This window comes from Vicugna pacos, chromosome 6, assembly GCF_048564905.1.
Source record: "Vicugna pacos chromosome 6, VicPac4, whole genome shotgun sequence".
In the NCBI taxonomy this organism is placed as follows: Eukaryota; Metazoa; Chordata; class Mammalia; order Artiodactyla; family Camelidae; genus Vicugna; species Vicugna pacos.
In genome coordinates, this window is record NC_132992.1 from 66,771,312 (window position 1) to 66,796,375 (window position 25,064).

The 25,064-nt window shown below is 47.0% G+C and overlaps 1 long non-coding RNA gene across 6 annotated transcripts in view; it reads right to left on the bottom strand.

The window, feature by feature from the left end:
• Positions 1–23,121, bottom strand: part of LOC116280991 (uncharacterized) — a 59,187-nt gene extending 36,066 nt beyond the window's left edge. For 5 of the 6 annotated variants that reach the window (XR_012073710.1, XR_012073708.1, XR_012073707.1 and 2 more), the window contains exons 1-3: positions 23,032–23,121; positions 17,810–17,880; positions 5,311–5,410 (exon numbers count right to left, since the gene is read on the bottom strand). This is a non-coding gene — a long non-coding RNA (uncharacterized lncRNA). Of the gene's footprint in view, positions 1–5,310; positions 5,411–17,809; positions 17,881–18,509; positions 18,566–23,031 lie in introns of those variants that run through there. The other variant, XR_012073712.1, reaches the window with a different exon arrangement.
• Between the last annotated feature and the right edge of the window lie 1,943 nt (positions 23,122–25,064).

Consider the following 25,064-nt stretch of genomic DNA (forward strand, 5'->3'; position numbering starts at 1 on the left):
CAGGCAGCACTGATCCTCTTGCTGTTATGTGGTGCTTTATAATTTACAAAGTACGTTCATGGACCCCATCTGCTTAGTCCTCCCAGCAACCTTAGCAGGAATATCTTCATTTGTGTTTTGTCAGGACTTTAAGAGACATGTCCGAAGTCATACAGCAAGGAAATGATGGCGCTGAGACTAGAATCCAGGCCTTCTGCCACACATCACTTAATTGCATCTTTAAAAACTATTGTAAGTCTCTTTCCCCCTCCCCTGTTCAAAAAAACACTGGTTGGTCTAGGCTTCTTTTTTTTTCTATAGGTCTATTTTTGCAGTCAGTTTATTTCAAATTTGAATTTTGCCTTGAGGAGATTCTGGTAGCCCTGGAGATAATTGGAGGCACCCCCAAGGAGTCACAGAGCCAGGGCTGGGAAACTCCACTCTTAGGGGTCCCTGGCTGAGAGAGTCCCCTTGGCCAGTCCCTGAGGAGGCACAGCCACTGTGGTCCCTGTCGGACCAGCAAATGAAGAAGCTGGGATGGACCACATTAAAGCAAGATTTCTTCAAAAACTCCAAATCAGAGCCAGGTTCCTCTTCTTCACACCACAGAGAGCAAGTCAAGTAAGAGGGACCTGGGGCCGCTTCCTCTTTTAGCAGAAAGGGGAATGGCTACAGGCCTGAGGATGGCCATGTATGTCTGGTAGCAGGGGACAAGCTAAAGGCCAAGATTAGGAAGCCTGGTTCTCTGGGGCCCTGTGTTGTCCAAATTACAGCCTCGGCCACAGGGAGCCTGAGAGGCCCAACCCCCTGAGGGTGAACACCCTGAGTACCCACCTGGATCCCGTCTGCTCTGGATGTCGCTTCAGACCCTCACCTGCCCTTCCCTCCTTGTCAACACCTAGATGGATAACCCAGGCCTGCGGTTCCACTTCCCCTCCAGTTTTTTCCTCTAAGGGACCTCCACAGTCTGACTTCCATTTTCACCTTCATTCTACAACTGTTCCCACAAGTGCCGTCACTAAGATGCTATTGTGCAAACAGGAAGACCATAGTTTCAAACCAGGCCCCATCACTTACAAGTTTGTGACATTGGGTAAGCTGTTTACCATCTCTGGTCTCAGTTTCCTCATCTGCAAAATGGGAATAATAATAGGAACTGGTTCGTAGGGTTGCTGTGAGGCTGAAATGAGGAAATGTGGAGGAAGCACCTGGCAAAATGCCTAGTTCTCATTCATAGCCTACCATGTAATGAACACAGGCTATCAATCCTCCATCCAAAACACCCGGGGCCAGAGAACATAACTTTTCTCTTTTTTTTAGTTGAGATATAATTGACATATAATATTGTAGTAGCTTTAGGTGTACAACTTAATGATTTGATATCTGTATATATCATGAAATGATCACTACAGTGAAGTTTAGTTAACATCCGTCCCCTGCATAGTTACAAAGTTGTTTTCTCTTGTGATGAGTGCTTTTAAGATTTACTCTCTTAGCAACTTTCAAATACACAACACAGTGTTGTTAAGTATAGTCACTATGCTGTACACTATATCCCCAGAACTTATTTATCTTTTAGCTGGAAGTTTGTACCTTTTGACCCCCTTCACCCACTTCGCCTGCCCTCCACACCCCACCTCTGGCAACCATCATCTGTTCTCTGTATCTGTGAGTCTGGTGTTTTTCTTTCTTTTTTTTTTTTTCAAGAGTCCACATTGTAAGTAAAATCATACAGTATTTGTCTTTCTTTGTCGGACTTATTGCACCACATTTTTCTTATTTGAGGAGGTAATATGGTACCTGACCATCTCTTAACATACCTCCCTTGGTGAGTGTCAGGACAGTGCCCCACAGTCAGACACATTCGTGATTCTGCAGTAGATATGTCACTATTCACTCAGAGGGGCTTAAGTAAAGACAGCAAAGAGCCTCCAAGTCAGGTCAAGTTTTGCTGCCAGCTAAGATTCGGCAAATTAACAACAAACCGAAAACTGTTTTTGTTGTTGAGATATTTGGATTTCAGACTTGCCGACAAGGGACTGTGACTTGGTATTAACATCATTCATATATTCACATGTACATTATTTGTGTATTAATATTATTCATATTTACATATTTGGATTTTTCTGTCACCCAGAATGTAGTGTGTGCTCAGTGCCTCCTTTCCAGGAAGCCTTGGCTCCACAAGTCTCCCCTGCCATCTCCCCCCCACCTTAACTCACCCCCTTTGTATTCCACAGCCCATGGGGGTCGGTGCTGTATAATCTGAGATCATTTAATATTGGTGTTTCCTGCGTGGCCCCACGAACCTAAGTCAACTTTTTGAGGGCAAGAAGAGTGTTTTCTACTTCTCTGCTATCCTTCATGACAAGTATAGGGTTGAGTAGACAGTGATTAACAAATGTCTCCTGTGTGAATTCTGCTGCCCACTCTGTAATTCTTCTTCCAATGTGGGCTCGCTTGGCGCTAGAAGAGACCCTGTGGTGTCAGAAAACCATGGCTTCGGTGTTCACTCAGGCCTGGGTCTGCAGCCTGCTCAGGCACCTCACCGGCTCCCTGGGTTTCTTTCTGTCCCCAAGGCTCAGTTTTGCACCTATAAAATGAGTGGGGTAACCCACCCAGCATGGCACCAGGTGTGCACTGGAGAAATGATTATCTCAACAGGATCACGGTGAGAATTACATGAATTAAAGCATATGGGGGCTTAGGAAAGATTTTAGTACATTTAACATGCTTAACACATTTTGAGATTTTTTTTTGCCATATTTGAGAGTTATAATTTTTTTATCTTTTATTGTGGTAAAACATACATAACATAAAATTTACCATTTTCTCCTCTTTAATTATATAACTCAGTGACATTAAGTACATGCACGTGTTGTTCAACCATCACCACTGTCTGTTTTCAGAACTTTCCATCTTGCCCAGCTGAAACTTTCTATCTATTAAAGAATAACTCCCCATTCCTCCCTCCCCTAGCCCCTGGTAACCTCTGATCTACTCCGTCTCAATGACTTTGACTATTCTAGATATTTCATATAAATGGAATCGTGTAATATTTAATATTTATCTTTTTGTGTCACTTAACATTTTTAAGGTTCACCCATGTTGTAGCATGTGTCAGAATTTCCTTCCTCTTTATGGATGAATAGTATTTCTGCTGTATATATCTCTATACTATATTTTGTTTGTCCATTCGTCTGATGATGGACACTTGGGTTGTTTCCACCTCTTGGCTATTGTGAGTAACGACCATGGGTGCACAAATATCTGTTCAAGTCCCTGTTTCAGTGCTTTAGGATATGCATATACTGGGAGATGGAATTGCTGGATCCTATGGTAACTCTGTGTTTAATTTTTTGAGAAATTGCCAAATTATTTTCACAGTGGCTTCGATACATATTAGTTATCACTTTTTCATCTGTTCATTCATCGAACAAATCATTAGTGAGTGTCATCAATGTGCAGCCACTGTGCTAGGTTCTGGGACCCATGGGGAGGTTGCACTGTGGCAGCAATGGTGCAAATGCACAGCTGGGGCTTCTTCTGTTTCCAGTGGCTTATCTCCCCATCTACCTCCCCTCACCTCCAGCTCTGCATCCCTGATGACTCTTTCTCAAAACCATCCTCATTTCATGATCATCTCCCACTCCCCTCCACAGTGCAAAACCCTTTTCATGCACCTGCAGACTTAGAGAAGCCACTTCCAAACTCCCCTCCCTCCCACCTTTCTACCTTCCTTAAGATCATCTTCCCTGAAGCTCATGGACGCTCTCGGCCATGTTAACTCTCACTTTGCCAATCATGAATTTTCAGCTTCTCTCCCACCACTTTGGTCTTCATTACTGCCAGTTCCCTAGGCAACACCCTCCCCCTACAAGCATCCTCACACGTCCCTCGCCATCTCTCCATTCCTCCATCCTGGTGGCCCCCCAGCTGTCCTGGGGTCCCTGCCAGGCCTAGCCTGCCTTCAAAGTGTAGCGAAAGTTGGATTTCCTATCCAGAAATATGAAACCAAATCACCTTCTTTTGTGAGGCCTTTCCAGAAAAATCCCACCCTGGAGCTCAGGACACTCCTTATTTTACCAGATCAATTTGGTTTTAACAAATTTCTATATCTCTCACCACCTATTTCCATTATAAATTGGAAGATGGGTTTGAAAGAAAGTGAGCTCATGGGAGGTCTCCCAGCATTCTGCATTCTCCGTGGGTTCCCATCCCAAGGACCTGGAAGATCTTAGTCCACAATGTTCGACGGGAAACCACCGCGGCCTTTCACCTTCACTCCATCTTGGCCCCCTTTCTGCAGGGGGTCTTCATTAGGACTCAAGCTCAGCCTCCCAGCAAAGAACGGAGCCCCTGCCTTGACGTGAGCAGGTCCCTCCTCTTCTGCTACCCTGTGACTGGCAAGATTTTCCCAATGGGCAGCTCGCTGCTGTCAGGCCTTTTGGAGCCAACTTGCCTCTGGATGGTTATCATATAGATCCCCTTCTGATGTCCCCTGTAGTCTCCAGTGCACATCAAAAGACATGGTTTCCTAAATCCCAGTTTTCTCAAACTGGAACAATGGGGAACTCCAGTTTTCCCTTCTCCTCCCCACCTCCCACTCAGTTCTCACAGCTTCCCAGTAGCTCCCCCCACCCCCACCCTCCTACCCAGAACTGGCTGGGAATTCATGCTCAACCAACCTGAAACATTAGCATTCCTAAAACCCACATTTACATTTTATTACTTTGTAGGAAGACGACTTACAATACAACCCACAATAAATTGGAGAAAAGAATTGACCCAAGTTCTCCCGGGCGGAGGGGGTGGGGGTGCACACCTATATACTATTTTTAAGACTTTCTTGAAATGAGAAAGTGGTTAATGAAGTAGCCAGGCCTGTGGTATGCCGGGTGTGTTATACCACTGGTGTTTCTGCTTCATTTACCCAATTCTTTTTTTTTAACCAGAGGAATTTTTCCCTAATGGGGAATCCCCTGATGTTGCATTCAAAGCTCTCCAAATTTAGTTCCTCCCCTCTTTTTGTTTGTGTGTTGTGTCAAACACAGCCAGACTGAGAAAGTACACTTTGAAGCGCTGGGGTGGAACAATTCTTAAGTTCTTTTGTGGGCTATGCATTTCTTAAGTTCAAACTTCATAAAGGGTAAATCACCCCAGGGCACCGATTGGCCAATTTTATGCATTAGGAACTCTAAGATAAGTTTAAGTAAACTTGCTGAAATTCAGTTTCACAGCCATCTTGTTTGTCCATGACATGACAGCAGGGATTCCCAAGCCTTGGAGAAAACTCCCCTTAGTTACTGCAGCTAACCCTCTCCTACTTACTCAGCTCATAGCTCCCAGGACCACATCCACTGCTGCCTTGCGCCCACCGCCATCAGCGCCTCTCCTCCCAGCCTGCACCATCAGCAGAGGCTGGTGACACCTGGGGACAGAATATCAGGAGATGCCCTTCAGCCCTCGCAGTGTCCAGAGAAGGATGCTGCCTCCTGCTCTTAGTGGTTCTGCTAAGATTGCAGTGAGTACGAAGGGGAAATCAAACCATCCAGAGAGGCTGCTCAGGGACCTGCCGTTGAAAGATGCTCGCGGGAGGCTGGACGGGGCAGCGGCTGGCAGCCTACCCTGTCTGAGGCCAGCCCTCTGCTCCACCTGGACTCCATCCCCTCCTGTTGCTCAGGGGTGTCACTCTGCACTGCGTGCACTCTCGCTGCCCAGTTTCTCCTCTACTGAGGCATTCCCATCAGTGTACATGCATGTTTTACTATCTCCCATCTTGAAAAAAAAAAAAATCCCCTGTAACTAGGTCACTCTTCAGCCACTACCCTATTTTTCTTCTCACTTTTAGACTAAAATTCCTCAGAAGAATTGACTTTTACCCTCACCATATCCTCTCCTCCCATTTTTTCTTGAACACTTTACAACTGGCTTTGCTCCCCACCCCTCCCCTGAAACTGCTCTTGCCGAGGGTTACAAGCAATGGTAGCTACTGGTCCATTCTCAGTCCTCATCCTCCCCACCTTTCAGTGCCACTGGGCCAGCACACCACCCTCTCCTTCTAGAAACACTTCCTTCCATGCCTCCCCCCCTGTTTCTGCCTCCCTCACTGTTTTCAGTCCACCTGGCTAGGTCATCCTTAACTCCAGGCTCCATCCAAGGGTCTCACCTTTTCTCAGGCTGTGCTCACTCCCAGGGTGCCCGCATCCCATCCCTGCTTTGAGAAGTGTCCCTATGCTGATGAGTGTGCATCCTGGCTCTGACCTTTCCTTAGCTGGGTGACCTTAGACAAGTCATGTAACCTCTCTGTGCCTGGATCTCACTTTAAAACGAGGAGTACAATAGCACCCCGTTCACAGGGTTGTTATGACGATTAAGCGAGCTGGTATCTATAAAGCACTAAAACATGCCTGGTCAGTTTATTAAGTAAATGCTCTTCCCACCCATCACCTGGCCAACCTCAGCTCGTACTTGAGGTCTCAGTGTAAATGTCACTGCTAGATTTATGTGCACCTTCTTATCCTTGTCACGTTTATAAAATTGTGATGGATGCATTAATTCTGTGGCTGTTGGCTTTAGCTATTTCCCTGCTACCTGATTAGCTCCTGGAGAGTAAGGAAGATGCTTCCCTTTGCTACTACTCTATCTCCAACCCCCAGAGTGATGGGAGGCTGGGGGCAGGGGAGGTGCCCTCAATGAAGAGTCACTGGATGAATGAATGACTGGATATATAAATGAACGGACTCTTAAGTGGCTTCTGTGGCCATGGGGCTTAATTAGGGGGTGGACTTCTCCTAAGAAATGGGCTGCAGAAGGATCTTGATCAGGACACACTGAAGAGCCTGGGCATGGAGAAGGCCATGAACACATATCACCATGACCACCACAGAGGCTCCTTTGTCCCTCTGTGTCCGGCTCCTGTGCCCTGGGGGACAAGGCTTTATCTAGTATCAGTGGTTGGTACTTCTGAGTCATCTCACTTCTGTGGCTGAACGAAGTCCAAGCTAACCTACAAGGTGCGGCAGCCAGGGACTAGGTTTACACTGGGAATTGAGCCTCAGTAATGAGCTGGCATTTCTGAAATGGACTTACTGGGGCCAGCCTGGCACCATAGAGGCAGTGAGTGAGACAAGAACGTGGCTGCAGTCAAGTAAACCTGGGTAAATGCTGGCTCTGCCCCAGGTCACCTGTGTGATCCTAAGAAGAAATGGTTGAAACTCTGGGTCTTCAGTTATAAAATAATATACTCCTAGTGCTGTTGAGGGGGTAAAATGAGGTGCTCTGCTTAGCACGTGGTGGAAATGCACATTTTTACTTCCCTCCCTCCAACGTGGAATAGAAGTTTTCCACAGGTAATGAAAATGGTAGAAATTAAAAAGCTTCAGGAAGGAGCAAAGCGTTTACCCCATCATGAATTCCGCATGTCTGACCTTGGGTAGGGGAATACAAGCATGACTCAATTCAACTCAACTCAATGAAAAACTATTTGTAAGGAGCCTACTGTGGGCACAGCTATGTGATACAGCCTAAGGAGAAGGGAGCAAAATTCCTGTTTCACATCTCTTTTTGTTTCTCTAGAAATCTGTGCTTAAAGCTCTAAAGGACTTTTTAAAGTCTTTAAGATGTTGCTCTGTTAGTCCCATGATTCAGATGGAACGAGCTTATAATGGGGGGAGGAAATTAATATTTCTTAAGTATCAGCACGGCTGGATGCCTTCATGTGCTTTCTGGGAAACATCCTGCCCCAAAGCCCCTCCACCCTGTGAGGTAGGTATTCTGAACACATCACTGAAATGAAGCCCCATCTCTAAAGCCCCAGCGGGCAGGGACTCCATGAAGGTCTAGAAAATCCCCGAGCCTCAGAGCGCAGTTACGCTTTCTGCCATGACTTGGGGTTGGGGGAGAGACCAGAGGAGCTAGTTTCAGAGCTGCAGAAGTCCTAAGTCCTAAACACAGCACCATCTGCCAGTGATTCAACATAAAGACACTACATATTCATAAAATGCAGAATCTGTAGGTATGCTGAAGTTAAAATTGCTTCTTTCTAGATGTTTCCAAACACAATATTCTGGATAACTTTATCAAAGCTGCATTTTTTTTGCTTATTGCCTTGGATCCCCAACTTGCTAATGAGGCCTGTTGGGTTGGGGAACAGCCAGAGTCTGCTGGGTCCTCACAAGACCTGGAGTGAATGAGCTTAGGCAAGGCCAGTTATGTCCAAAGCCTCCCCCACTGCTAAGAAGTTATCAGCTCTAAACATTTCATAGGGGCGCCCCTTATAAGCACTATTTAGAGAAGCAGGAACACTGATGAGGCCCAGGAGATAACCAGATAGAGAGATAATTCGACAACTGTTTCAAGGTCAGTGGGTTTGTTCGTTTGCTCAGACTCATCACTTCTTTCTTCCCCTCTCACATGAAAAGAAAGACAGATGTGTAGATTTTCCATGGGTCAGTGCAAGATCTGGGTTCAGGTAGAAAATCCTGGTCCCCCTTAAATAACTCCCAGCGCTTAGAGGATTCCTTGGGAAATCTGTTGACAATTTCCTGTAATCCTGGACCCAGATGCTACTCTTCAACAGGCCTTGATTTTAAGTCTCTCGGAAGACATTGAAAGAATACAGCCTCAGAATAATACTCAGAATCAGCTTCCTAATGAATGCATGTCAAAAATGGCCCAATACCAAAAAAAAAAAAAGGCCTAATACCTATTGTTCGCAAAGATGTGGGGAAACAGGAATTTTCATAAACTGTTGGAGGGGAATGTAAAATGATACAATTTTTTTGAAGAGCAATTTATAAAATCTATCAAAATTTTAAATGTGTAAATATCATCCTTGACTCAGTTATTTTATGTCTGGTATTTTATCCTGCAGAGATCCCTTCACACAAATACTCACCAACATATGAGCAAAGATATTCATTGCAGCCATTTTTATCATATTTTTAAAACTGGAAATAACCTAAATGACCATTAATGAAGGAATAGTTAAATAATGTATGGTATATCTGTTTTATGGTATACTATACACAGTCTAACAAAATAGGATTAAGATTCATCTACATAATGTGACATGGAAAGAAGCCCACAATTATTCATTAAGTTAGAAACACAAGTTTTCAAATAATGTGAACCAAATCATGTTTTTTTTTAAAGTATGTATATATATTTGTACAAGCATAGGAAATATCAGGCAGATATGAAGTCATTTGAGGGAGGGGCTCTGGATGATGAGGTAGAGAATGTGGGACTTCTATTGGTTGTTTTTCTATATCAAATTTATCATTTTTCATATAAGAAACACATGTGACTTTCACATTAAGGTTGTTTCCTTTTTTCAAGACAATACGGAGGTCTTTGGTGTTTTGTCAACAAATACATGCCACCACCAGAGTCAAGGCCACCTCTCCTCCATGAGCCCTGTTTTCAGCTCCACACTCCAAAGCTTTCAGAGAGAGACTCGTGCTCACCTGCTGCCAGGGGAAAGGAAGTGCTCACCCCTCCGTCTGCTTGTTGCAGACAGAAAGAACTTTGTAAATTACACGGTGCCTTCCCTACCTTATCTCCCAACAGCCTGGGAGACAGACAGGACAGGAATTTTGACTTCCATTTCTACAAGGGAGACTTGGGGAGGTTACTGAACCAGCCCCAGGTCATGTGATGGAAAGTCAGTGAGCCGCACCTAGATCTGGTCAGAAGCAAGTTAAGGTGCTGGGCTGTCTCCCAGGGACAGGGATAGGTACTTAGGTATCACCAGGACCAGACAGGAGGTGCCGCTGGGCCAGAGCAGGCTCTCCTTGGCCCACATTGTCCCTGACTTTTCGTGTTCAAGCTGACACAGTCAAATCTGACTGTTAATTCTGATGAGTCAGGGACCCATTCTGACTCTTTGCACAGGGTGTCCTTGCACTGCTCTCTCTTCTGCCGTCTGTTGCTTAGCAATGCATCGGTAGGGACTGAATTGTATGCCCTCCAAGTTCATATGTTGAGATCCTGACCCCTCAGTACTTCAGAAGGTGATTGAATTTGGAGATAAGCATCTTTACAGAGGTAATTCAGTTAAAATGAGGTCATTAGGGTAGGTGCTAACTCAATAAGACTGATGTCCTTATAAGAAGAGGGTTTTTAAACACAAACAAGGTGGATGGGTATAGCTCAGTGGTAGAGCACATGCTTAGCATGTATGATGTCCTGTGTTCAATCCCCAGTACTCTGCTAGAAAACTTTTTTTAATTTTAAAAAAATTTTTAACACACACATAACAGAAGGAAGATGATGTGGAGACACAGGGAGAAGATAGCCACCTACAAGCTGAGGAAAGAGACCTGGAACAGATCCTTCCCTCACCAGCCCTCAGAAGGAACCAACCCTGCTGACACCTTGATCTCAGACTTCCAGCCTCCAGAACAGAGACCACACATTTCTTTTTGTTTAAGCCACCCAGTCTGTAGCTTAAACAGAAAGTACCCAGCTGGTACTTTCTTATGGCAGCCTTATCAAATTAACACATGCATCTCTCAGAAAACGGTTTTGTATTCCTTATCTCTAACTTTTTGAGAGAGGACCTCGCTATCCTATACAAATCATAGTATCACCTAAAAAATTCTCTGCATTAAGATGGTCCAGCTCTACAAAAGAATTGGCCCTTCTATCCCTGGCTATGAATTCTTTAAATGGAATCTCTTACAATGACTGAGGGGGACAAATGAGGGTAACTCTGGCTTGGCAAACGTCTGTAAGTGAAGCCGGGTGGTGAGTGCACCTCCAGAGGGGTCTTCGTCTGAAGATGCAGAACACAGCATTGCTTTGCTACAGGGTCCTCAGGTTGTTTACAGATAACATGAAACCCCTTAGCATATGAATCCCAGGAAATAGGAAGCACTTTAATTTGGTCCAAGGAAGGCAATTTCTCTTTTGAAAGTAAAGATTTATGTGTTTTTATGATAAAATAATATTCACTTTTATAAATTTTGGAAAAAATAGAAAATGTAGAGAAAAGAAAAAAAATCACTATAACCCTACCACCCTGAGACCGCCTTGGTTTACATTTTTGTATACTTTTGCTTCATTTTACATAGTTGTATTTCATAATTGGATACAGAGTTATATATACAATTTTACATACTTTTTTTTACTTATAAAGCATTCCTGCATGTTATTATAATCTCTCTGTAAACATCATTTCAAACATCCCATGAAGTTGATCAGTTTTCTCAAATGTGAACTGCAGAACATCTGCATCAGAAGTATATGGGGAATGTTAAAAATGCAGATGTCTGGATCTCATCCCAAATCCATTAAGTCTCTGGGAATCCTCATCTTAATAAGCTTCTCAAGCAACTCATAAAGTTACAAAAACTTGAAAACCACTGAAATCGACATAACCATAGTTTTATATCATCTTACCCCAAATGTTGCACATTTTAGTTGTTGGCCATTTTTCCTTTTATAAGTAACTGTGCAAAGAACATCTTTGTGCACATAGGATATGGCAAATTTTATAACATTACCTTAGAATGGTTTCTCAGAAATGAGATTATTTCGAAAGATATGAACCTCTTAAAGATTCTTGATAACACACGAAACACCTGTACAGACCTTTAAGCATATAGTCTCCTTGGTTTCTGGGAGAAGTCAGTTGTCAATTACTTATCTGTATTCCTGGTTTCTACTAGCTTTTATTTTCCAGCTCTCTGTTCAACAGTGTTCTACCTTTATTACTGAAAATGCTAAGTTGGATCACAATAAAGTAGCCCAGGAATGAACAGTCAATAAAATGACAGTTATTGATACATAAGTGACTCTGGCTTAACCTCGTGGTAAACGAGGGCAGCAGATACCCACAGGCACTCCAGGGACTCCAGACGGCATAACCAGAACTCAAAACAGACACAGCAGCACCCCAATGCACCCCCACCCCACATAGAACAAGAACGGTGCTCTCCCGAATTCAAGGCAATGCCCAGCACTTGAAGGCAGATGTACAGTGAGAATGGGCATAGTTAGGACTGAGTTCACCCTCCCAGATGAGGAGTAAACATCTTTCAAAGAAAACAAAGCAGGACTTGGGGATCCCAATGAGGACAATTGGCTCTCATAGCCATGGTGCACTCAGGGCAAGGCAGCTTGTAGGCTGCCAAGGGGTGAGGGTGAGATATGAAATGGAATGCCCAATGCATAGCCAGCATGCTGCTTGTAGAACATGTTTTGAAATGGCTCAGGGAGAGGGGCAGGGTAGGGTGGAAGGAAATGATATAGAGATAAGAGCAGCCTAAAGCAGCCCACTCTGCTGCTAGATCGGGCAATGAGAACTTATTCATTTGTCTAGCTGGCCTTTATACAGCATTTACCACATGCTAGGCATGGATCTCAAAGCTTCACAAAAGCCAACTTGTTCAATCCCCACAGTTAGGCCTGTAAGATATCATTACACTCATTCTACAGTTGAGGAAACTGAAACACAGAGAGGTTAAGTAACTTGCAAAAAGTCACACAGCTAAGGAGAGGAGTCAATATTTAAATCCAAGCAGTCTGGCTCCAGAGTCCATGCTTTTGGCTCCTACTCTATTCTGTCTTGGAAGGAAGGACTAGGAAGCACTGGGAACCCAGTGTACAGAAGGAAATTTTAGAAAAATCAGGTTGTTCATCACAAACCAGTCTTCCAGTACCAGTCTTCTCCTACTGCCCCCACCTCCACCCTGAGTCACCCTGCCTGCTGGCTTCAGACAGGCGTCTAAGCCCCTGCAGTGCCTCTCCCTAGCACAATAACTCCTCCCCTTAGGGACCACCTCTGTATTTTATATGAAGGACTGCAAAATCCATCATCAGAACCCCTCATCCCTTGCCTCCAAGGCCTTCCACCGCTGCAACTAATTATGTGCGCTACAAACTCCCATGTGGAAACAATCTACAGGATTTCCCAGCAAACCTGGCTGGCGGGCCACTCACATGCCTGGACTGAAGCAAGCCTGCCTCCCCTTTTAAACAAACACATTAAGTTAATAATAACACCGACTGTGTTTGACAGCCACGTTTACTAATTAATTCTCATTTGTTCCTTCTGTTGGGAAGGGGGTTTAGGACTTGCCCAATTTACAGAGGAGCCAAGGCTACAAACCAAGTTCTCTTAAGGTGGCACCAAAAAGTTCTTGGAGAGTTTAACTGAGAACCTTCCTTCCTGTTAAACCTTGCCCACTGAGCTGGTGGCCCCACCTACCCTCGATCTAAACTTCCTGAAGGCCGTATTTGGGATGGGGAAGATCCTAAAATTACCTTCTGCTCACCTGCCTTCTCCGGGTGGCGGCCAGCCCATGAGCGTAGGCTGCTCCTCCAAACCACCCTTCCATGGTGATGTCATTCCATCCTCCTAGCCACTCCTAAGGTGGCTTGGTTATGACCCCATCACAGATGAGCACCCGTGGATGTGCAAGGTCAAATGACATGCTCAAGGTCACATGCTTGGAAGCAACAAGACCTATTGTCTGCAGCCTCACTCTTTGCCCAGAGATGATTGGTTGAGAAATTTGTTCCAGGTGATGTAACAGTTTCCAGGAGAACAGAAGCCTCTATGCCCGCCCAACTTTGGGCTCTGACCACAGAACTTGCCCTCTCGCCCCACAGCTGCCCCCAAAGACCTCTGGACTCTGGACATTCAAGAGCTGAACTGTTTGCTGGCTCTGGAGAAAAGAGGAACGATCCCTCTGGGGAGCTTCTCCTACTCCACAACCTCTGGTCCCTTAATCCCCAATAAGTTTATCCAAAGGACACTTTTGCCTGGTTCAGACACCCCCGGACTGATGTCTTCAGCCACGTCATTGTTGGATGTGCACCCCATGCTGTTTTCAGTTCATGGCATCCCAAGATTAGGAAATGCTCTCTCTCTGCTTATCTTAACCTCACCGTCTATCTTCTCTCCCTTCTGTAACGTTTACTGCGTATTTTGACGTGCCAAATGTTCCACTATGACCATTAATATTCTAGATCATGTTTTGTTCTTGCAACAACCACACAAGGCACATGTCGTTGTGGTGCTGGTTTTTACAGATGTAAAAACTGAGGCACAGAGAGCTTCGTGTGTGACAAAGGTCACGTGGTTGGTGTGCAGCACAGCCAGGATCTGCCTTCAGACTCCAGGTTTCAGTCACTGGTCTCCAGCTGCTAGGGGACACCTTTTGCAAGATCCCCCACCTCCCACCCTCCCATCGCAGAGGCTGCTGAACTCTCGGGGCCAATGACCCCACAGTCACACTTTTCAGGTGATGGCCTGTGGGGCTGGTAGCAGCCATGTGTCATCTCCCAGGAAGACTCAGGGGCTCTGATGCAGAAACCAACACCACCCTCATCTCTATCCTGGCTGTTAAGCAAGGGTATCAGCTGACTCCGAGGACTGAGAGCCCCAGGTTTTTGAGGTTGTGCTCAGAAAAGAAAAAAAAGGAATGCACTTGGCTTCCTGCTCCGTCTGGGCCTGGCTAACCACGTCCCGCCTGGCATCAGCGCGGTGGCCAGGGCTTAATGAGTAATAACACCATCGGGCTTTTCTGGAACCTCAAACCTCCAGATTTTCCCAGGACCTCACTAAGGACTCATGGCTCTGTGACAAACAGGACCTCATGTATCCTCATGATACCCTCCTGAGCCAAAGGGAGAGGGGTGGCCCAAGGGACCCTTCTCCTTCTTTCAAAGGTGGAGACACCAAGTCACAGAAGGGACACTGGGTTTGCCAGACTTGAGTAGCAAGAACTGAAACTCGGGTCCCATTATCTGTCAGGAGGCCAGAGCCACAAGACCTCTCCACTCCTCACCCGGATCCAAAAAAGAATGATGAGCTTCTGGGCCTCCCAAGGCAGCTGGACTAGAGATGGCTCCTGGGTACTTATACAAAGAAAGGCCGTGGCCCTGATGCGAGAGAGCCCAGACAGCTGGAGTGAACCGTTTGGCCATTATCTGCAGGCCTGCGTGCCTCCCCCTCCCCCTTGACTGCCCTGCCCCGAGATAACACACAGGGACTGCTCTGGACACCACTGGCTGCCTATGGACCCCGCCTTTCCTCCATGCCAGCATCCAAACACCAGAGAGCAAAGATACTGTTTGCCCCGAAAGCTTAGCTTTAATCCCACACTAGCCTGGCTGTGCTGGCCTCCACAGCAGGGTGAAGCTACGGGGGTTCTCTCCTCCTCGCCTGCCTTAGACAGAGCTGCTCAGCAGAGAGCTGGCCAGGTAAGCCTTTGAGGCAAGGGGGCCTGTCTCACTGAACAGGGGTCATGTTGCTACCTCCAGCCTCCTCAGAGGGTCTCCACAGAGACCCTGGATCTGGGCCTTAAGACCTCTTTTGAGACGGCCTAGGAGGATGAGCAAGGCTTGAGAGGGCAGCCAGGCCCTCTGATTCACTCTTCACAACCCTCAACTCTCAGCTCAGCTCTTCCAGGCCCTCTTCCCTGACTCCTGCCTCTCGGCTGGCTTCTGTGACCCCCCTGCTCACCCACTCGGTCCCCTCACTCAGACCACCCAGGCAAACCCCTAGGCTGCACTTTCCTACCAGTCTTCCTGGCCCACCCCTGGTGAATGATTTCTGCAGAGGACACTGGAGCTGGAAGGACCTCAAAGAGCCGCCCCCAGGATTTTACATTTAAGGCAGTCGTGACCCAGAGAGGCTAAGCAACAGGTGTAGGGCCACCGTTTGGCAATAGCAGAGCCAGACTAGTGTCCAGGAGCTCAAGAAACATTTGCTCCACCAACCTGCACATAGAAAGTCAAGTTAAGGTGATTGGGATGGTTGGTGGGGGGAGGTGGAGAACAAGTTTCATCCATTTACAGAAGAAGAAACTGAGCCCCTGAGAGGTATAAGGGCTTCCCAGGGCCCCATGTTCACAGTTAGTGTGATCTCTTAGATCCAGACTAAATGGATGAGAGGCCCTTAATCTTCTTGGTGACAGCTGATGTCCAGACAGTGTGATTTTGTAACCTCAATTAGTCACCTATTAGCAAGCAGCTCTGAAAATCCTTCGGCAGGGCTGCTGTAAATCCCTCTGGCTACAGGGTACTGTATGTACCTCTCTTCCCAGGAAAGCTTCTCCCCGTTGGGATTCAGCTCCCAAGTCAGCAAAGAAGCCGATGAATCAGAAAAGGGATAGAAGACAGACAGTACTTTTTATTTTCTAACTGAAGAAAGTTCTAAATTATTCAAGTAGCCAAATCACTATTTGCCTGGTGAACTCCTACTCACCCCTTGCTGCGGGTACCGTGGCACTAGAAAGCCTGGCTTTGCCTTTTTTTTTTTTTAATTGAAATATAGTTGATTAGAAGGCCTGCTGACTTTACATTCCAGCTCGGTAGCCATGTGACTTTGGTCAAATTCCTCAGCCCCTATAAGCCTCAGTTTTCTCATCTGCCAAATAGGAATATTATCTCCCTTTCTGCCTCTGTGTGAGATTGAAATCAGAAAATGGATGTACTACCCCTGGGTATATATCTAGAGAAAAGTCTAATTTGAAAAGATACATGCACCCCAATGTCCATAGCAGCACTATTTACAATAGCCAAGACATGGAAGCAACCTAAATGTCCACCAACAGATGACTGGATAAAGATAAAGATACACAAAATGGAATATTACTCAGCCATAAAAAGAATAAAATAATGCCATTTGCAGCAACATGGATAGACCCAGAGATTATCATACTAAGTGAAATAACTCAGACAGGGAAAGGCAAATATCATATATCACTTACATGTGGAATCTAAAAAAATTGATAAAAATGAACTTATTTACAAAACAGAGACTACAGACATAGAAAACAAACTTACGGTTACCAAAGGGGAAAGGCAGGGAGGGATAAATTACGGGTTTGGGATTAGCAGATACAGACAACTGTGTGTAAAATAGACAAACAACAAGGTCCTACTGTAGAGCACAGGGAACTACAATCAACATCTTGTAATAACTTATAATGAAAATGAATATATCTATAACTGAATCACTGCTGTACACCAGAAACTAACCCAACATTGTAAATCAACTATACTTAAAGAAAATGTATGTAAATGAATGGTGAGATTTGGAGTGTTCTAAAGACACAAGCAATTATTCATTATTAACACAATATTCTTTCTGGTATTTGACAAAGGCCATTTAGGGGGAGAGTGGAGGGAGATTTCGGTAACTCAGCCAGGTTCCTCCCACCACCCTGATTTCACAACCCCCCTCCCCGTCTTAGACATCGAAGCGCCTCTCTCATTGTGCCTGGCTTGTTCCACCAGATCTTTCTGAACTCTGCAATCCCCAGCTCACCCACCCACACATCCCACAGCCTCTCTCCTCAGTAGTCGTCAGTCCATCCTGACCACAGAGGATGGAGCCCCCAGGGGGGTCTCAGGAAAAGGTTCCCCCTCAGCTTCTCCCACCCCCAGCTCCCCTCCAATGGGCCAGCAGACTGGGTGACCTGGGGAAGCTGGTGAGGCCCCTCCTTTCCCTGCAGTGGCGGCAGAGTGAACCAGACGTGGGCTGACCTCCAGTCTTTGAAGTAGAGCCTCTCAGGTTGCTTAGGGGGCTTCCTGTAGGAGGGCTGGAGGTGGCCTTGGGCCAGGCTGGGGACCACATCCCTGGCACCTCCCGTTTTCTGAACCCCACACTAAATCAGAGGGAGGGGCGGGGAGCCAGCATTTACCAATCCTCTATTATGTACCTGCATTAGTGCTACTTCCCATAACCCGCAGAGGGTGTTATTACCTCTGTTTAACAGATGAGGAGAAACAGGTCCCAGGATGCTTAAGAAAATCTACAGTCACACAAGACAGAAGGGATGGAACAGAAATATAAGTCCAGGGTTCTCACCTCTCGGCTTTGGTGTTGGGGTGGACGGCATATACCACGGTCATTTCCTGAGTCTATATATAGCAGGTTTACTGGAGCAGATGAAAAGAAAAGAAAGCATAAATTTCCATGGACTTCTGGATTTTTTTTACTGTGATTTCACAATAACTACTAGAAAGTGAATATAAAGAGTAAAAATAGTTGCTGTTGGAGTAGATATCTTTAATATTGTTGTATTACCTTCTTAGTTTAAAAAAACAATCAGAAAGATTCCTTCCTAACAATTTCCTGCTCCCAGAGTGAGCAGCTGAGGTATATAAACAGTAGTGACTACTGTTCACTGACCGCTCACTATGCACAAAGCTTATACAGGAACACTCTCCTTTAACCCAACAGCTATGCAATGGGTACTGTTGTTACCTGTTTTACAGCTGAGGAAACTTAGGTGCAAGAGTGATTGCCCCCAGGTCACTGAGTTAGTTAGAAAATTTGAATCCCAATAGTCTGATATTGGAGTCTGTACCCTGACCCATTAAACCTAATATTACCAGCTCTGGGACTTCCTGGACCAAGGATGGAGCTTGGAGCCAATGAAGTTACCTGCTGTGTGCTAGTGCCAGAGTCAGTAAGCACTCAGTAACCATTGAATGGAATGGAAGGAAGGAACGGATGACTAGAGAGCAAATGAATGACTTTCTGGGGGGTCTTGAGGGTAACTCACACACATGGAAGGGTTGAGCTGGCCTTCAGCAACTGAATTCTTCTAACTGCCACTCTACAAGGCAAGATGGAGCAGGCAGGCAGCTGTAGACAGCTTCAAGAGACTCAAGCCCTACCTGGATAAGGTACAGCTCAACCCTCAATCTGGATCCTGCCCATCCTGTTTTGGATGTGCTGACCACCCGAGACAACGTCACCCTCCTGGTGTCATCTCCAAACCATCCAAGGCTAGGCTAAGGGACCAGGGAGGAACATCCATAGGAGGGAGCCCCAACCCACAAGCGTTTGCTGAGCTCGACACTGGGAGGCAACCAAGTGAGGCTGATGAGGTTTCTGCCCCAAGACTTGCCACCTAAGACTATCTCAGGGTTGACTGTGGTTCTCATTTCTCCATGGAAGAAAGTATTCTGAAGTTCTCCCTATCCCGTCCCAGTCTACCATTGCTCCCGTTTTCCCTCCCTCCAGGTCCCCGTTCCTATTCCTATCTGCCCCCCATGATCCAGCCCCTGCCTGCCTCAGCAGCCCCACCGCTCACCACTGCTTCCTTCTCCCTCGGGGTCCCACGGAACACCAGTGCTTTCTTTCTGTCCCAAATACCCGACTCTCTTTCACTTCCTCAGTGCTTTCATCTGCAGTACTGCCTCTGCCTGGAAGCTCTTTCTCTGTACTTCTCTGGATTATCAAGACAATCCTGCTCACGCTTCAGAAAGTCTTCCCTGACCACCTGGAAGGTTAGGTCCCTGCCATGGGCTTCCATAGCACGTCCTGCCTTGGCCCATGATTCATATGCCTTTTTAAAACATTTTTTTTAATTTTTACAGTGGATTGAACCCAGGACCTTGTGCATGCTAAGCCTGAGCTCTACCACTGAGCTATATTATACATCCCCACTTAACTGCTTCTGATCTCCATGAGGGTATGGACTGTGTCTATTTCGTCCATTACTCTATCCCTACTCCCTAGCACAGCATCTGGCACACAGCAATTGCTCTTTGATAGCTTTTAGCTCCTCAGATATAGAACAGTCCAGACTCACTTTCCTTCAGGGAGGCTGAGGAATGCAATACAGAAAAAAGTAAGGCAGGAAATCCTTGTCTTAGCTTAAGCATGTTACCATGAGGCTCTATGGTGGCTGGAAGTCCTTTCCCAGATACCCAGGAGGCCAGGTGAGAGGCAGAGCTGCCATACCAGCTGCTTTTGGGGTGCAAAGCCCCACTCCAAGGTGAAGTCTGACAGCTGGGCTCAAGCCCTTGCCTTGCTGGCTTTCTGCAGGACATCTGGGGTAGGAGTGGGAGGTAAGGGGGAGATCTATAAGCCACCCAGACCTTGGCCAGCTGAAAGCAAGCCTGGGTCCAGAAACCTCACACTGCCCTCCGCCCACATAGCTCCTCCACCCCCATCCACCCCCGGGGACCAGCAGCTAGAACCCAAGCTTGTGTAAACAAGGCCACAGGAAAGCCAGCACCCTTATCTGTTATCAGTTCTCTTTCTCCAGCTCAGCCACTTGGCTGGAACAGCAGCCAGGAGGTGAGAGCTAGCCAGACTCCTCCCCTTTTCTCCTTTATCTTTTCTCCCTGGCCAGCTCCTCCTCCCCTGTGCCTTGAGCTCCCTGGGGTCACTGCTCCCGCCAGCTGGAGAAGGGAGGCGGTCCTATCTTAACAACCCAACAAAGTCAAGGCCAAGTCTCTGATTGTCTGCACTGGGGAGGCTCCCTCCTCCCTCCTTCCTTCCCTCCCGCTCCCTCAGGATGGGGTTGCAGATGTGTTTATCTTGTTGGAGGGGATGGGGAGGGGTGGTGGGCAGCAGTCTGGAAGTCTGATGAAGGATGTGGAGTGCCCAAGGGGCCTTAAGCTCTGGCTTTGACACCTAGGATGAGAGGGTTGCGTTTTGGTCCTCATGATGTTCAAATATCCAGTTGGAACCAGATGGACGAGAGTTCATTAGGTGCAAGGTCTCTTTGTGTTCTAAACTTCTGTAATGACCAGCTAAAAGGCTGCGGGGGAAGGCTGTTGGCTGGAGTGAGTCTAACTGTCTGCCTGTCTCCTCTTTGGACTTCTAATTACATAAGTCTGGTACTGACCCAGAAAGAGGGGGTGGCAGGCTAATACTCTCCAGATTGTCATATTACACCAGAGGCATTCCAGCCTGAAAAAAAAAATCTGTGAACCTGAGGCATCAGGTTCCATGAAATGAAAATAGCTGAGCCACATCCCTAAGAAAATAGATCTCTCTACTTCTCAGATCAACTGAACCCTGAGAGGAGAGGTGAGCTCCTCCCGCCTCACTCAGCCACATGCCCTTCTCTTTCCCTATCACCCAGGGACTTCTTGGAGAAGTCAATCAGGGTGTGTGAACTCAGGCCCCAAAGCAAGACAGATGGAGGTACCCTTAGAGTGGAGCACCTGAGACTTACACCAGCACAGTGAGACCCCAAACCTAGCCAGGCCAGGCAAGTTTGGGAATGGACGTGACCTAGAGGAAACTAAACCAAAGCAGAAAATAAACACTCCCAGCAGATGTCAGGAGGTCTCGAAGCCACAATAGTGTGGCACTTCATTTTACGGAAATGAGAATGATAAGTGTATGACCCTAACAGGGTCCCTCAAAAAGGACACTGGGGAAAGCAAGAACTTCAGGATCCAACCCTGTGGCTAGACTAGGGGTAGACAACTATGACCCACCAGCCCATTCTGGCCCTCTGCCTGTCTTTGCAAATAAAGTCTTATTGGAACATAGCCACCCTCACTGATCACTTACATTGATCACTTCTTTTTTTTGTTTTGCACTACAACAGACTTGCACTAGAAACAGTAGTTGTGATAGGGACCACATGATACATACAGCCTGCCGAGCCTGAAATATTTACTCTCTGCCCTTCACAGGAAAAGTTTGCTGATTCCTGGGCTGAACCAAGACCGGGGCTGAAAACAGCATCCCAAGACAGAAGGTAAAGTCCCTACTCCTCTGGTTCCATGAGAGAGCTACAACTTCTCTGAGTGTGTCCATCTCCACACCCAATGATATCAGAGCGCGGGACGCAGATACTCCTTGGCTGAGGCAGGAAGGGTCAAATTGCATCTTAAACCCATTTATAATTCATTCAGCAACAAATATATGTTGAAGGGCATATTCTTGGCTCTTGGAGTACAGCAGTGAACAAAACAGACCAAGACTCATCCCTTGTGGAGCTTATGTTCCTGTGACTGGCTTATAACTCCCTCCCAAGACAGTTGTCCACTGCTGGATGCTGAGGGCTCTACACCTCACAAGAACTGGTAAGGCTGGACCCCAAGTGGCCTAAAGCAGACCTGGCTCTAAGGACCTAGATGGGGAAGGCCTGTTTATTGCTTATCAGAAGAGGATTGTATTTCCCTCTCCCAGGGTAGTTCAGTCTTGGCCATGTGACTTGCTTTGGCCAATGAAATATGAATAAGTGACAGGTGTCACTTCCAAACAGAAGTTGTAAGGATCAGGTAGTGATTCATCACATCAGTCTCTTTTCCCTCTGCTATGAAACCATCAGTGTCCCAGACCAAGGAGTCCCAGTGTCCCTCCAGCAGCCCAGGAGTGAAAACCACTGAGCAGACCTACAGCCAAGACACCACAGACATGTGGTACAAATGAAAATTAACCTTAGTTATTGTGAGCCACCGAGATTTTGTGGTAGCGACCACAGCATCACCACACACACACTGACTTCATTTTTGTACACTAGATGCATCCCAGGAAAGCTGACTGTATGTTATTTTCAACATCCCCACTGACTCTGATCAGGAAAATGCTCAGCTGATTCCAGTCGATGACATTCGTTTCTCCATAAGGTACATGGACCCTTCATCACTCTTCCTGTACAGTATGGGCCTCCCTACTTTTTATTATGCTTGATTGGTATACTCACAGTTCCCCATACCTCCTTCTTGTGGCCCCTAAAGGACATTGTCTGCTGGATCCATGTTGTAATCTCACATTTTTTAATAGGTGGAACCATCTAACACACACTTAGAGAGCCTCGCCTGGAGATTCTAGGTGAGTCTACTGGCTCTAAAATATATCCATGTCCTCATGTATCAGTCTTTTTAGTTCAGGGTCATATACATCAAATGTATTTGTGTATTATCTGCAAATTGGTGCCCAGATGACTTTTCCTCACCCTACCCTCTAAGTCCAGAGTGTTTCTTGTTAGCCCACTCTGTCCCATCTCTACGTGAGAAGCTGTTTTCCCCTGTTCTGTGAATGATTCACAGAGAACCGATCTTGTTCTTGAGTCCATGCCCCAGTTTCCTTAGGGAAAACATTTGTCTTCTGGACTTCTGCACACCTTCCTTCTGCCTCTGTCACTTCCCTGGCCCCCAGTCTGCCGGTGTTGGCTGGAGTTTCCGAATCTAGAATCCTCAAGTAGGAAAGACTGGTCTGCTCATGGGGAAAGACCTGAGCATTTATCCAGGCCAGGACTGGGGCTGCCATCTGGGCCATCTGGCAGGAAGGAAGCTGAGACCTGAGTCGGTGTGGGAGACAGTACTGACCTTTGCCTCATGAGGCCGATGGACCTGCAGAGCCCCTGGCAGAGCAAGACGGAAAGCCATGGATGGATGTGGTAGGTAAGACAGGTGAGGAAATAAACAGGGTTTACTGTGAGGTCATAAAGGTACCAGGAGCTCTGGTCCCCCTCCTAGCTTAGAGCACCTCTGGCTGGGAGTCACAGGAGGAGGGGGTCTGGGAAGGAGAGGGGAGCAGGATTAAGGGAAGGAAGAGGGGTTGCTGGGAGGAACCCCCTCCCAGAGCCATAGCCCCTCCTCTCACCCTGCACAAAAGCCGTGCATGGCAGCACATCCGGTAAGGTCTGTCTCAGAAACAGGGAGGAGAGGTGTGGGAGGGTCAGTGTTAAGGCCCTCCTGGGAGAACATGGGGTGGAGGCAACTGAATTCCTCAACCCTCTCCCAGCTCATGAGCTAATAGATGTGAAAGCCCTTTGTAAACTATGAAACATCATAGAAATGCAAAGTACTGCTGCTGCTCTTGTTTCTACATCATCATCATCATCATCATCATCATCATCATCATCATCATCATCACAGAACAGAGAAAAAGGGCTTCTCGTGTAGCGATGGGACAGAGTGGCCCCAGGAAACACTCTGGACTTAGAAAGTAAGTCCCCCCATGCACCCCATGCTCCTGCTGGCCAGGGAGCTCATTTTTGGGGCCCCACACACCCACTTCCCCATCTCTCCTGATGCCACATCTCATTCATGTTTCCACCCAACTAGAGGTCAACAGAGTCCTACCCGGTCTGAACCTCTCACTGACACAAAGAGAAGGACCACGTGGGGGGATTCCAGGAATGGTTCTCAACAAAGCTCTGAGTAAGCCAATTGTTTCCTTTGTCCCAATGCCTCTTCTCTCCACCCCAGCCCTTCCTCTACAGGCTACTACATTCTCTGGCTGTTCCAGCTCAGAGCTCCATCGCCCTGCCCCCAATGTGGACCCCACCTTTCTTAGGCTACACCCCAAACCCCCAGCCTTTACTGGCTTCTTCAAAACCTACCTGCCCCATGGCACATTTTCTCAAGCTCTCTTCTCCCCTAAGTGGCAGCCACCTAAGTATTACAAGTCCTCAGTAGATGCTTACTAAGCACGCAGCACTGCGGTAAGTGACGCGTGGATCTCAATGGGACATGGGCCTCACCTTCAAGGGAGTTAAAGAAATAAACACGTACCAGGAGACAGATACTCATTCAAGACATTCAGGGCCACGAGTTTCTCTCTGTTCATGTAATTCTGTGGAGTTCTATGCAGCTCAGAAGCGGGGCCCATTCCTTCCTGGAAGACAGATTTCATCTAGGAAGAGAGGACAGGGTACGCCTTCCTGCCCTAACACATTCCAGAGAGATGAAACTCTATCCTGTTTGTGAAAGACCTCTAGGGCTAGAGGTTTCACTGCAGCCCAACAAGCTGGTGGCCTCTTTCCCTTTGGCCTCTCTCAGACATGGCTGTCCACTGCAGCCAAAGCTCCCCAGGAGATGGAGAACAGCTGGTCACCAGCCTCAGTGTGGTCACCGTAGTGGACAAGAAGACAGGCAGTGAATGTCACTGAGCGCCTAGAAAACCAGCCCAGATGGGCCTTAAGGAAAAGGACTGAATATACAGCCCTCTCCAGTCATCCGATATCTGGTTTCCATGATTGACAGACCCTTAATTAACCACCGTTCCAACAAGGGGGTGGGAGACGGCTGAGGATGTGCCGGAGACAAGAGATTCCCAAGTGTTCCGGGTTAGTGAGGATAGTTTAGGAAAGGAGGCATGGCCAGGTGGTAGCAGGATGTGGCCCCACAGTCCCAGAGCCAGGGAGTTTTTGCTTCCAAACTGACAAGGCTGTGAAATTAGTGTTTTGTCATGGCTGGGGCACATGGACCCACCCAGAGTGACTGATGGCACCACTGATGTGGGCAAAGGAGCAGAGAGGATGCCACTGGGAGGGCTGGACCATGAGAGGAGCAGCACCTGCCTGGCTTGGGGGCCTGCTCCTTGCCCCAGGAGCCGGCTTCCTGAGAGAAACACA